This window comes from Cyclopterus lumpus, chromosome 14 (genome assembly GCF_009769545.1).
Source record: "Cyclopterus lumpus isolate fCycLum1 chromosome 14, fCycLum1.pri, whole genome shotgun sequence".
NCBI lineage: Eukaryota > Metazoa > Chordata > Actinopteri > Perciformes > Cyclopteridae > Cyclopterus > Cyclopterus lumpus.
In genome coordinates, this window is record NC_046979.1 from 19,381,062 (window position 1) to 19,393,662 (window position 12,601).

Sequence of the window (12,601 nt, forward strand, 5' to 3'; positions counted from 1 at the left end):
TATATATTACTGTCACACTGGCTGCACTACTTAAAGTCTTGTATTACTTGTTGCCAGAGTAAAGAACCGCAGTACTAATTACTAATGTGACTTCAATACATTTATGTGCTATTTTAAATGCCGGACCATCTGAAGACATTGGAAATGGAGTGGAACTATCCATCTTACGGCAGTTGGACATTCAAATAACCAAACAGGTAATGTTGATTATTATGTATTGTCATGTCTTGAGAGGTCGGGATTGGCTTGTGAGGCGTGGGTGCACAAATCAGACAAGCAGTGGTCCTTTGTTCTCCCTCATGCCAGCTCCTGCAGGGTAATCAGCCACCTCTCTCTCAGCTGGGCAGCAGCCTTGGCTCCGGCTGCCCTGCTGACTATGGGAATTGGAGTTCATTAACCAGCTGCCAGTCTCTACTGCAACCACTGGGAGGGGATGTATCTCCCATTGATGACACTTCCTCTCATGACATCACCGTATATTGGTGTTATAAAAGATATTATGAGCTCTTCTATTGCCTGGACCAATAAAAAAAGCAGCCTGCAGTAAAATCCTGGTCAGAGGCCAAATGTGTAGAAAAGAGACTTGTCACCAGAAGAATGACCACTAATGGGGGCCGGGTCACAAAGCATGGTGTAAAATGAGCTGGAAGCTCGCTTACGCTCCAAAATGTTTCACTCCATCAGCTCCATTGCCTCACTGGAAAAAGATCCATCGCTATGCTCCGCTGGTCACAGGAGTTCGCTCAAGCTGCAGTCTGAAGGTTCCCCATGAAACTTAGTTTTGTGTATTTTCTTTCCGTTGGAAACTAGCAGCGTTTCTGTACTTGTATTTGATTGTGTTGTTGTTTTGTGTTCTTCAGCACGTCTTCTTACGTACGTGTTGTCAGATAGGTGAAGATGTCTTTCTTCTTCGGATTGTACTTTGTCTATTAACACGTTATTCAGTGCTTCAGTGCAATGAACTCTCAGGGCCACCGCACTCAATTTATTTGTTTCCCGTCACTTCCTGTGACTCTTTAATATCCACTCGACCTGCAACTGCCCAGAGCTGATACACACACTCATGGCAAACCGCGTTTTATCTTTCTCGAGATCAAATTCATCAAAGCAATCAAACGCTGACACGCTGTGTTTTACACACTTGAAATAACTGGACTCGGGTTCCTCCACTTACTGAGTGTGTCTGACTCTCTGACTCTGAGCTCTCTTATCAGGATACAGCACATAAAAGACGCTCACCATTGCTCACCTCAGGCGTGTCTGCCATCATCTTAAACATATCTGAGCAGTATCAGAATGATAAAGAAGACGTGCGTATACTATAAGAACACATTGCGTACTCCTCACTCTGGAAGGGCGAGCAGCACGATCTCCAACTATAACAATGGCTGAAACCTGATATAATTGACTGAGGGATCATTGGATTGCCTGAATGTGACGTTCGTTCATCCAAAGTGATGCAGAAGGTCACTTTCAGTTCAGTCAGGAGGATGTGTGAGCACTGACAGCACAACCATGTGAGGTTAATCCCAGCGTCGCTCACCAGGACAGCCGGGGCGAGAAATAATGTGACACTTAAATGACAGCGGTTCCCTAAAAAGGGATGAGAATCAATTTTCAATATGCAGCAGTCTGGTCTGACCCACACTGGCAGGCAAACCCCCCCCCTGCTCCCAGCAGAGTGTGTTAAATCCAGTCCAAGCTCAGGGCTTGAATAAATCTGCATTCAATTAGCGGATTAGCCGCTGTTTAAACATGGTTTCCTCTCTTTGCCACTAATCCGCCAAGTGGGTGTCTGTGAATGGCACAACGCAGCGTTTCATTAAGTTTGTATTTGAAATGGTTGGAAGATGACTTGAGGGAAGCGTTGTGTGTGTATTTGTGTGTGTGTGTGTGTGTGTGTGTGTGTGTGTGAGAGACACAGGGGGAGAAATGGAGATCTTCACCAGAAATACAATGAGGGAAAAAACAAACAGGTGTAATGTTTTAGATATTTTGACTGAGAAGGAAGGGAGAGAAGCTAAACGTGTTGAACTCGCAGGATAATAAATCCTTTTGGACAGCTTGGTTGTTGCAACGTGAACGAGCTGCCTAAGACGCAGTAGCAATTACTGTCAGTGTCAGAATACATGCAGGTTATAAATATGGATGTCCTTTTGGATTGTTTTATAGTTGTTCCCTCATTATTACGCCACGACACATTTAGTCCACGTCTCTGGACTTCCAGTCTCTCTCTCATACACGTGAGCAATTGTTTGCCGTGCACACACAGATCTGATCTTAACCTCCTGGTTTGAGGACGTTACCTCAGAACAGCAGTTCACTGTCGTTAACAGCTGTTCAGGGATCAGTCCTCACTGACCTCATCCTCTCACCCTTTCTTCTGCCTCATTCACACTGTCTCCTCCTGCTTCCTATTGATTTGATATTATAGTGAGCCATGATGTCATCTGTCCCCCTTTTCCAAAGAAAGAAAAGAATAACTGAATTATCCTTAGTAAGTACATAACAATGAAGGTCAAGATTGTACATTGTGATGGTATTGGGACTGAACTGGTTTAAAGAAAGCGACTTCATAAGTGAAATATCTCCACAACTATCAGACGCGTTGACGCCAGCAGGTTAAGCAGCTTTGACAGGATTTTATGGATTTAAATTTGTCCAATACTTTGGTTAATAATAATAAAAATAATTGTTGTTTCCATTTAGTTCCAAGCTAATACCTAACTCAAAAATGTATATCGCCACCATACTGCATAGTACAGTTTCTCAGACCAAACGCTGTGGCGTGTGCGTGTGTGTGTGCGTGTGTGTGTACGTGTGTGTGTGAGGGAAGAGATTGAAGTGTTGGAATCCTTTAATCACCATACCAATATTAATGGAACCCGCTGCTTTAGCCCCTCGCTACAACGGCGCCCCAGCTTTGCAGTAACGGATAACTAATAGAGCCCCTATATACATCCTAGGGTGGAGTTAAAAGTGTGTCACACTCAATCTATGTCTTCAATAGGACACCCTGCAGTGTGAGGAACGCGCTTGCACAGTGAGACACACAAACTGACAGATTGTCTTGCACACCATTTGACAGGCTTCTTAAATAGAAAGAAAACATTGAAACGTACATTGAAATGGACACACACACACACACACACACGCGCGCGGTAGCTGACATCATGTACTTAGCGTGTCACACAGATGTCACAGCGATGTTGCTCAGACTGCTAGAGAGCGCAGTCAAGTATGAGTGACAGAGCCTGCAATGAATTCCTTCGTCTGCCACAGTCAGTGGACCGTCCCCACCCTCCCCCCATGACTTCCTTTAGATAAGCGGCTTTCACCGGCCTTGTACGCTACTTTTTGTTTATGTGTATGTTTGAAGCTCCTCGACTGGTAGGAGCCTATATCACACACCTCGTGTTGGCAAAGAACCTGTATGCTAGATGTGTGTAAACGTGTGTGTAAACGTGTGAGAGACCGAATAACTGAGAGGCAAACAGGAATTTAGAAAAGCCAAGAAACATTTCTCACCACTCCTAAGTGGCTTAAAGTTCTCTTGAGCACTTAAATTCAACACTGAAATTCAACACTGAAATTCATCTGTATTCATATGAACCTATTAACTTATTCATGCTGTAGAGCTGCGACAAGGCACTCTCTCATTTCCCCTGCATTTGCACGCCTCCTTCTTTAAAAACAGTTTCAAATTGTGATAAATGATTGCCCTAACGGTGCCAGACACATTACTCTTCAGCGACCCCGTGCCAAAACAAAAGGATGACACAAGAAAATGCTAGAAGCACAAATAATACTAAATGCTGGGAAAGAAACAAGACTTCCTTCCCTGCCATGGTTCTTGGAATGCAGACAAGTGCGGCGCAATGACACTGTAATAGGAGCTAATGAACCAGGCACCAAGGGAGATTACGTGCTCCCTAGATGTGGTGTAATATTGATGACAGAGGTGGCAGGTAGCCACAACAACGCATCCGACCACCCATCACATCCCGCAGCCCCCAAAGGGTAGAAGAGACCGATTCATTACTGACTGTTAGTTCAATTGCAATTAGATGCTTGTAAGCTGGTATCCACCCCACGACACTAGTTCTCTACCCATCAGTGCCTCCATCCAAACCTACTAGGAAAGCGATCCAAGCTGCACTTCAATGAAGCTCTCGGAATAATACTGTGAGCACATACGTACATTTAAAAACAGAGACCGGGAGAGAGAGAGAGAGAGAGAGACAACGTTGTGTAGTTAAACATTTGTGATCCCAAAGGAAATTAGAGTGTATCTTAACATGGAAACAAAGCCAAGAAAGCCATTTAGTCATTCATGGCAGAGCGACTGTGGAAATGATGCGGTGGAAGTTTGCTGTAACAGCGAGATACATCACAGAGCAGTATTCGTGGCATAACGTAATTAAATCCCACTGTTGTTGTGGGTTATAAAACCCGTCCTGTGTTTACGGGAGAGATTATTGACTAGTACCGTGTTGGCTCCCAAAAGCCGAGACAAAGAATCAGCTTCAACAGATGGTGTCTTTTGTCAACAGGAACTCAGACTCGTCCCACCTTAACCTCCACCACATCGGGGATAATGAGACACAGCAAGCATTTCAAATGTCTAAAAGAGCTTTCTGTGAGTTCGGGGAGTTCACTATTGAATAGAGAAAGAAATATATCATTTATGGCTGGATATCCAACTCTGCTGGTAAAATCCTTACTGTGTATCACATGAGATTATATTATAATAAATCCCACACAGGGAGCTAGATCATGTTAGTGAAGGGACATCTTTAAGTGTGAAGCTGAGTTTAAACCATATACAGTAGTTACTTGACAAGAGGGAGGTTATTTCTTATCATTCATCCAGTTTTCATTTGACATTGCATTTTTCCTCAACCGCACCAACAAAGTCATATTTATTACGATGGCACCACTTTTGTCTGAGGTGTCACATTTTGAGATTAAAAACCGACAGTGTTACTCCAAACGTTTAATTACAGTGCTCCCATCAGTGTGAAAATGCTAAATTGCTGAACATAACGTGTAAGCATGAACATTTGTTCTCCACGGAGCTTTTATTTTTCTGCAATAATCTATGCTAACTTCCCGATTGGCCTGCAGATATTCGTCATCCCTGCAGCACTCTATCGGCAAAACCAATGTCCTACTTTTAGAGTATGTCCCATGTTTAATCTACTCATCACATCACCCGCAGCTATCTGTACAACACTTTAGTATCCAGATTACTGAGGTATGTGTGAGGTGTGCACATTCCCACTGCACGGTCTTCTTTCCTTCATACCAGTTAATGTGTGGGAAATGGCATACGCACCTCACGCTCTCACAAAAAAGTAAAAAGCTCGACCCGGATCACCTCTTTGAGTCCGAGCCTGCACCAGTAGCTACTGAGTAAGCTGTGGCCGTCCTGTCTGAGATGACTGAGTCACACACCTGTCTTCTCTTTCAGGCTCCATCAGCACAGCCTCCTGTCATCTGGTTGCGTCAAAGCATGAAGGACTTCATTAATCCTCCCAGGTGTTGGTTTGGTGAAACACAGGCGGTTCCTTGGCTCAGAGGGGAGATCTGTGTCTCACAGGTGTCCAGAGATCAAAGTGATGGAAATGTAGAATGATGACGACAGAAATCCACACAAAGTCCCAGAATAGGTATTTGATTTACTTTTGTTTAAACCCCTGCTGCAGGGCAGTACAGAATGTTAGTGAGAAAAAAGCTTTAAATTGTCTCAGATAAGCCACATTAATAATTCATTTTAGATCAGAAACCAAAAGGAAAATAGTCTTTACCCTAAATGACCTCGCAGATACTGTTAACACAGGCTGCACACTTTGTCAGCTCAGCTATTAAATATTAAGAGGGCTTCACATTAGACAGCTGACCCTTTTTGAAGGTCATCTAAATCCTTAAAAGTTCCTGGTTGCTCATCCAAAGTGAAGTTACTCTTGCATTGGGTGCAACCTTAAGGATACATATTTAAATGTGTCAGTTATATGTTTGGTCTAAACGTGCTGGTTTACTCAAGTGGACAACGAGACAGAAGTCTGTCATCATGACGCAACATGCTCTCAATGGCAACGTCAACAGGCCGCTGTAATGTTCATCATGTTCACCATTTCTGTTTGGCGTGTTAACATGTTAACAATTGCTAATTAGCACTAAGCACAAAGTACCATGTCAAGGCAATCCATCCAATAGTTATTGAGATACTATAGTCAAGACCAAAGTGGTGGTGGACCATCCCTCCAGCCAGGCCACTAGTCCGGCTAAACATGAGAGGGAAATGGGGGAAGGACAATAAACTGAATTGCGGAACAGACCTTTATTTATTGAACTCTTTCTCTGTAGACAGCAGGTTGACATGACAGTGGTCTCACATTGTACATTGTAATCTTCCCGGAGACAAAGAGGAATCTTGAGAGATTGAGTCAGAGGATTGTTTTGAACTGCTCAGCAAAGATATTCACCTCTATTTCATTGCCGCCCGCTGCATTCTGACACGGCAATGTTCTAATCATAACGAAACAATGAATGGAGGATATTGGCTGAATGTATATTCAGAAAGCCTCGATAGTGAAAGGGAGGAAGAAAGTCTGGGAGAGGACGAGAAATGCAGACAAAGATATTGATTGCTTTAGTAACTCGATTCTGCTATTTAATGACATTTAGAAATAGTTTGAAGGCTGCTAAACCAAAAAGAAAACTAGCAGAAGAAAAAGCACCCTCTTTTTGCATCACATATGAAGTTGGTTTATTAGATCCATCGTAATCTGCAGCATCGCCAGCTGAGTGTCATTACCATAACAACAACAACCATAAACAACCGAATGAATTATGGCTTCATGTTTAGTATGTTTTGAGTGTGTACGTGTGGTTTGTATGTATGTAATGACAACATACTCTTTATCCAGCAAACCCACTCGGCGGCATGCACACATGTCCCTTGTTATGAAGGCACATATCTGTCTGTGTGTGTGTGTGTGTGTGTGTGTGTGTGTGTGTGTGTGTGTGTGTGTGTGTGTGTGTGTGTGTAGGCTGTGTTTGAGTGCCATCGTGATGTATCTAGGCCGACCACCTGTCTGAGCGGCTGACAGGGGCGTTTTCTAATCTGACAGGTAATCTGCCTGGCAGACACAGTGACAAACGACTCCCGGTGACACCCCCCATCCCCCCTGCTCTCTCAGGCCGAGTCTGAATCAGTCACATGGGCAAATCAGCCCTCTCGTACACAAAAACTAGTCTGCACTTGTGTGGCAAAGAAGCACGTGGGCACTGTGCAGCCTCTGAAGGCCTATTCACTGTGTGGATAAATACCCCTCCAGGTAGATCTAATGTGATGGCATACAGTGTGCTTGATTTATCTTGCTCAGGTCTCTAAGAAAGAGGGAGAGTTGAGAAGGAAAGCCAATATCCCCCGGAGACATTAGATGTAATCTCTAATTGGTTATTTACAGGCAAGGTGTTTGTGGTATAAAAATGAGCTTATTTGGCTTGGGAGTTTATCCCAGTGGTCTCTTTCAATCCATCTTAATGAGGTCACTTCAGCTAGCCGTACAAGCTTTACTTATCCTTCCATCGTTTATTGCGAAACAATGATCTGCCTTTGCTGTGTGACTGATGGCCGAGGCCTTAGGAGAACAAACAGTGTATCCTTGCAGCGCATGGCTGGCTTCCTGTGAACAGCCTCGATGGGACTCCTTGGGGACACGGGAAGCTATCTAATGTAAAGCAAATTGAACAAGGGAGCTAGTGTTTCTAAATTGACTATGCAACGGAAAACTGCCCAAGGGACCAGCAAGCACCACCACAAGTTAATTCTCCCAATTATGAAGTTGCTCAACAACAAAAACCTCCTGCAATCTTTAGTCAAGAAGCTTTGGAGTATTCTTTTTTTTTTTTTTTTACTCAAAATGTTGTGGTTTTCCTGCAACATATGACCAATATTTTGATTCATGACTAAATAGAGTTTTCTATTATGTGCACCACAACAGTCCTGCAGTGTAAAAGGCCTGCATGCAGAATGAAAACCAGTCTGGAAACACAACAAACAGTGTGCTGCTGAATTGAGTAGTGGAGTGTGTGATTGCTTCAGTGCAAAGCAAAATGTCTCACAAAATACTGTGAAATGGGCATCAGCTTGAAGCACCGATTACAATGTGTTGTGGACACGATTAGCGCTGTGAACGTTACATCCGTCCTCCACGAAAGCATTTAACCAAGGGCACTCCAGTGTCATGGTTCACGCACAACATTTGCAAAAGTGAGGTAACCTTTCACATTCATCACATGCTTTTTTACCTATTCAAACAGCAAACATTTGGCTAAACTGAGGGGACTTTGGATTACTGCAATGTGGCAATACTTAATACATCTGCTGATTTGAGTTCTTTGAAGTAAAGACAATAACATTGCTATTCATACCATTTCTCCAGATGTACTCTTATGTATGCCAAGCTTTCAAAGTCAATAACAAACACACTGGCTCGGATCATTCCAAACTATGTTGGCAATAACAAATTGCTCAGAATCCATTGTTTTGTCTACACAGGAAGTGGGAATGTGTGGTGTCGTGTGGCCAGATGCATACAGTTGTTACAAAGTCTGTTTATCCATAAAGACCTTCCAGTTTTCCGCTCTGCCTCTTTTGCTCTCCACACAGACAGTTAACCTGCTGAGTGAAAGTGATTGGTCAATAATTCCTGGACCACAAACTTCAGATACCAAAATCATGTCCAGCTGGCTATAGATTGTGCATGAATCCGTTTATAAAGCTTACATTTAAAAAAAAAAAACCTTAACCTTTACCTCATGCAATCTTTTTTGTATTTATTGTCTGAGTAAATCCAGAAAACAGCAGCTCTGGACTGATTCAATGATATTACCGCAGTTGGTGAGAAAACATCATACGAGCATGAAATGCAACATGAAAAGCAATTTCTATCCGTCAGAATAAATCTGACTTGAACACTCAACCGAGCTGTTGTGAAGCATGCAGGATGGCGGTCCGCAGTCGCTTCCTCCTTCCCCTGCTGCTGCTGCTGTTTGTGTTTTATCGTGCAGCAGCGGCCCGGACAGACTTAAGGGTTAATCCATCAGTTCATTTATGAAGAAGCCATTTGCTGAATGTGAAGGCTGCTGCAGCAGCTTGGCCTCTCTCTTCCCTCAATCTTCTCAGCTTTGCTCTGGCTTCCCGTTCCAGAGTGCTTTGCTGTGGCGTTCTCTCAATGAACACGGACATGGCACAGACGAAACCAGAGCGCTGACTATGACTATGATCATATGGAGCAATACTGCCTAGGCAGAATTAGCAGCCGTTATCATCACAAAGAGCTCTCCCCGGTGTTATAGGTGTTTGGGCAGGACCAGCCCCGTCTTCTGAAGAAGAACCCTTAAATATTCTTTCCTCTTCTATTGGCTTTGTAAGATTGGTTATTGCCATTTACATATATGGCGAGAATATGCAAGCAAATGAGACAGGGAAATTAGAAGAGAGGGAAGCCAAAGTGGTTCCAGGTGGTGCACTGTGATTTTAACAGGGGCGGAATAATTGGATCTATTATGAAATCATAAAAGATTCATTATAGCCACTATGCAGGGAATGGGATGGGAGCGGGCTGTTTGTTCTGTGCAGCATGGATGTGCTCAGGCAGGATGTGTAGCTCAGTGCTAAGTGTGCTGTGTGGCAGTTTATTTTGAGGGGAGCCGCTGACTTCAACTACATTTTGACTAACACATAATAATAATAATAATAATAATAATAATAATAATAATAATAATAAATACTATTTGTATTGCACTTTATATTTAGCAATCTCAACAGAGACAGAGCAGAAAGTTAAAACAAGAACATTTTAAGATGCATTTAAAATAAATTTAAAAGCAGAGCCTATAGAGGATATTTTAGCAGTAAGCTTATTTAAAAAGGTGAGTTTTCAGGTCACATCTCTACAGCCCTTTGTGTGTGAGTTCAAATGTAGCAGCAATGTTCTCAGTCAAACTGTCCACCCGAGCAGAGCTCTTTGTGCCTGCAGGTTCATTCAAGGGGTCGAGGAGATGCAGTACTTGTCCTGGTGGGGTCAGTGCCGGGCTCATCTGTATTGGCTATCTGCCTGATTCACTTGGATGGACGTACACTGGATGCCAGCTTCCTGTCGCCAATGCAACATTCTGAACGGAGGAGGAAAACATTTGGAAACCTGGCATTCATCAACCTGGCTAGAAAAGAGGTTTCTGGTCAAATCTTCACTTCCATCATGGAACGTTGCAAGGCTCCTGTACTCTGGTTCGCTTGTCATAGTTACACTCACACACTCACACACTCACACACACACACACACCAAACAAGAGGCTAACAGGCTAATATATGAATATCAAGGATGGTGAAGAATTTATGAAACCTAATTAAGTCTTGTCGGTTTAATAGGCATGGGGTATGTTCATCATTAGGAGACTCATCGCATATTAATTATTGACCTAATTGTGTGTCTTCCTTCCAGGTTTGGTCCAAAAAAAGCTTCTATTAAAAAAATTCTAAAATAATATCAGCACTGCCTTCATCCGTACAGCAGCTTATTAATGTCTTGAGGTTGCATGTTGAACTGGTTGTAATTATAATGGCGTCCTATGGCTTTAGGCGCCGTGCGTTAAGCTCTGCTTTGTTCCTGCTGACTGCAGCGCTGAGCCCTTCAGCACCTTCCGATCAGTTAACTATTATTATTATTAAGCTTTTATTAATGCAGGTTCATTTTGAACATTTACCAGCATCCATACAAACCCAATGCAACACTCACCGTTATGTTCACAGTATTGAATTTGGCAACAGGCCAATAGCTGTGCGCACACCGTGAAACAAACAAATGGTTATGAATAAAACTGCTGAACCCCACAGAGGTTGGGGTTGGTGTGGGATACAGTTCATGTGAAACAACCTTTAAATCTTGCCTTCAAGGCCAGTTAAAGCCATACACAATACACATACTGGGCCCCACACTCCCCTGTGGCTCATTGATTTCCCAAGTTCCCTTGAGCTAGGCTGCATTCAAAGTCACTCTTAAATATGCAGCTGAATTATACACCAAGCTGCTTCTTTCTATAATCTCTTCACTCCGTGCAGCGATGGTGAATCTGAACTATCTTGTAATGCTCAGCGCATGAGGGGCAATTCCCAAAAAAGTCAAGATATTATTTTAGAATGATTAAGATGAACGGTGTTATCAAGCATAACACACTGGCCTGGCCTTTTCTAGGCCAGGCCAGTTTTTATTTTAGCAGTCAAACTATTTATATTGGACAATGATCTCATATTTGTTTAAATATATAGTTGTACTTGAGGCAAATCGTTGTAGTAGTAATACCAACAAGATGTAAGAGTCATTTTTGACTCTGCACTTCCCCCAGCAATTTGTGTCTATTTTTTTAAAGTGTTACAATATTTTCCTTGAGTTTTTAAGTTTATTTGTTATTTGCAGGTTTGTGCAAGTGGAATTGTTCCTAGTGCTGTTAAGATGTGTTCCAAAAGAAAGCAAAGCAAATGTTGATCTTGTATCATCTGCCCCCGTTTGTGCCGTCCATGTTGATTCAACCCCAGGCAAGCACTAAATGATTGATCAGCTAGAGCAACATTGTATTGCACAAGTTGACATGTTTTCAAGTTGATTTTTCACTTGTCTTTCCATGGACTTTGGATGCAATCAGGCCGCCTCTAGAATTTGCCACATTCCTAGTCATGTGGTTCATTCTCACTTTAATCTTAAATCATAGTGTTTTAGTGATTGATTCAGATTATTGAGTCATGACGTATTAGACCATGTTGAACCCTCTTTACAGCTTGTATTTTACCCAAACCCTGTATCATCACTGCACAGTTATTGAAAGCAACTTTCTATAAAGCCACGATGCTGAATCTACAGTTCCCCTCGACTTGATTAGAGTGCCGGCCCTGTTTTCCAGCAGGATTGTCGCCGTCAATCTTAAGCACCAGGAATGAAGTGGCTGCAAATGGCCGTGCATTGAGTGAGTCTCAAAGCCCTCTTCAGTGTGGAGGAGGAGGAGGAGGGCTGCATGACACCTTTTAGCATTTTGACACATTTCTCACGTCGCGCATTCAAACCTTTAACATCTGAAAGAAACAGCTGTTGTTTTTACAGAGATGAGTGTGAATCCTCTTTGTTTAGTGGATGTTGTCATGCTGCTGTGTAACAAAGTGGGAGGTTAAATCCCTCCAGCGCTGGGACCATGAAGATATACTGTTGTCGTATAAAAGCGATATTCACGCGTTGGTTTTCTTCGCCTCCGTATTATGCCATGACTGCACGAGATGTACGACAACACAGGAACCTTTAGTTCCAGCTCGATGGCGTGCTGCAGGATTTTGACGCCTAATGTAAACAATAACTTAGATGTGGCGGTGGTAGTATAAATAATGCATTTCATGAATGAATGCACGGGGGACTGCAAAAGGTCACGGGGAGTTTAAACAGCAATATGTGGCAGATGGAGGGCAAAAAACTAAAGTGAATAATTGAATAGGGGAAGTGACAGTGAAGAGACAGAAGGACAATTCAGAATTAATCCAGTTTAC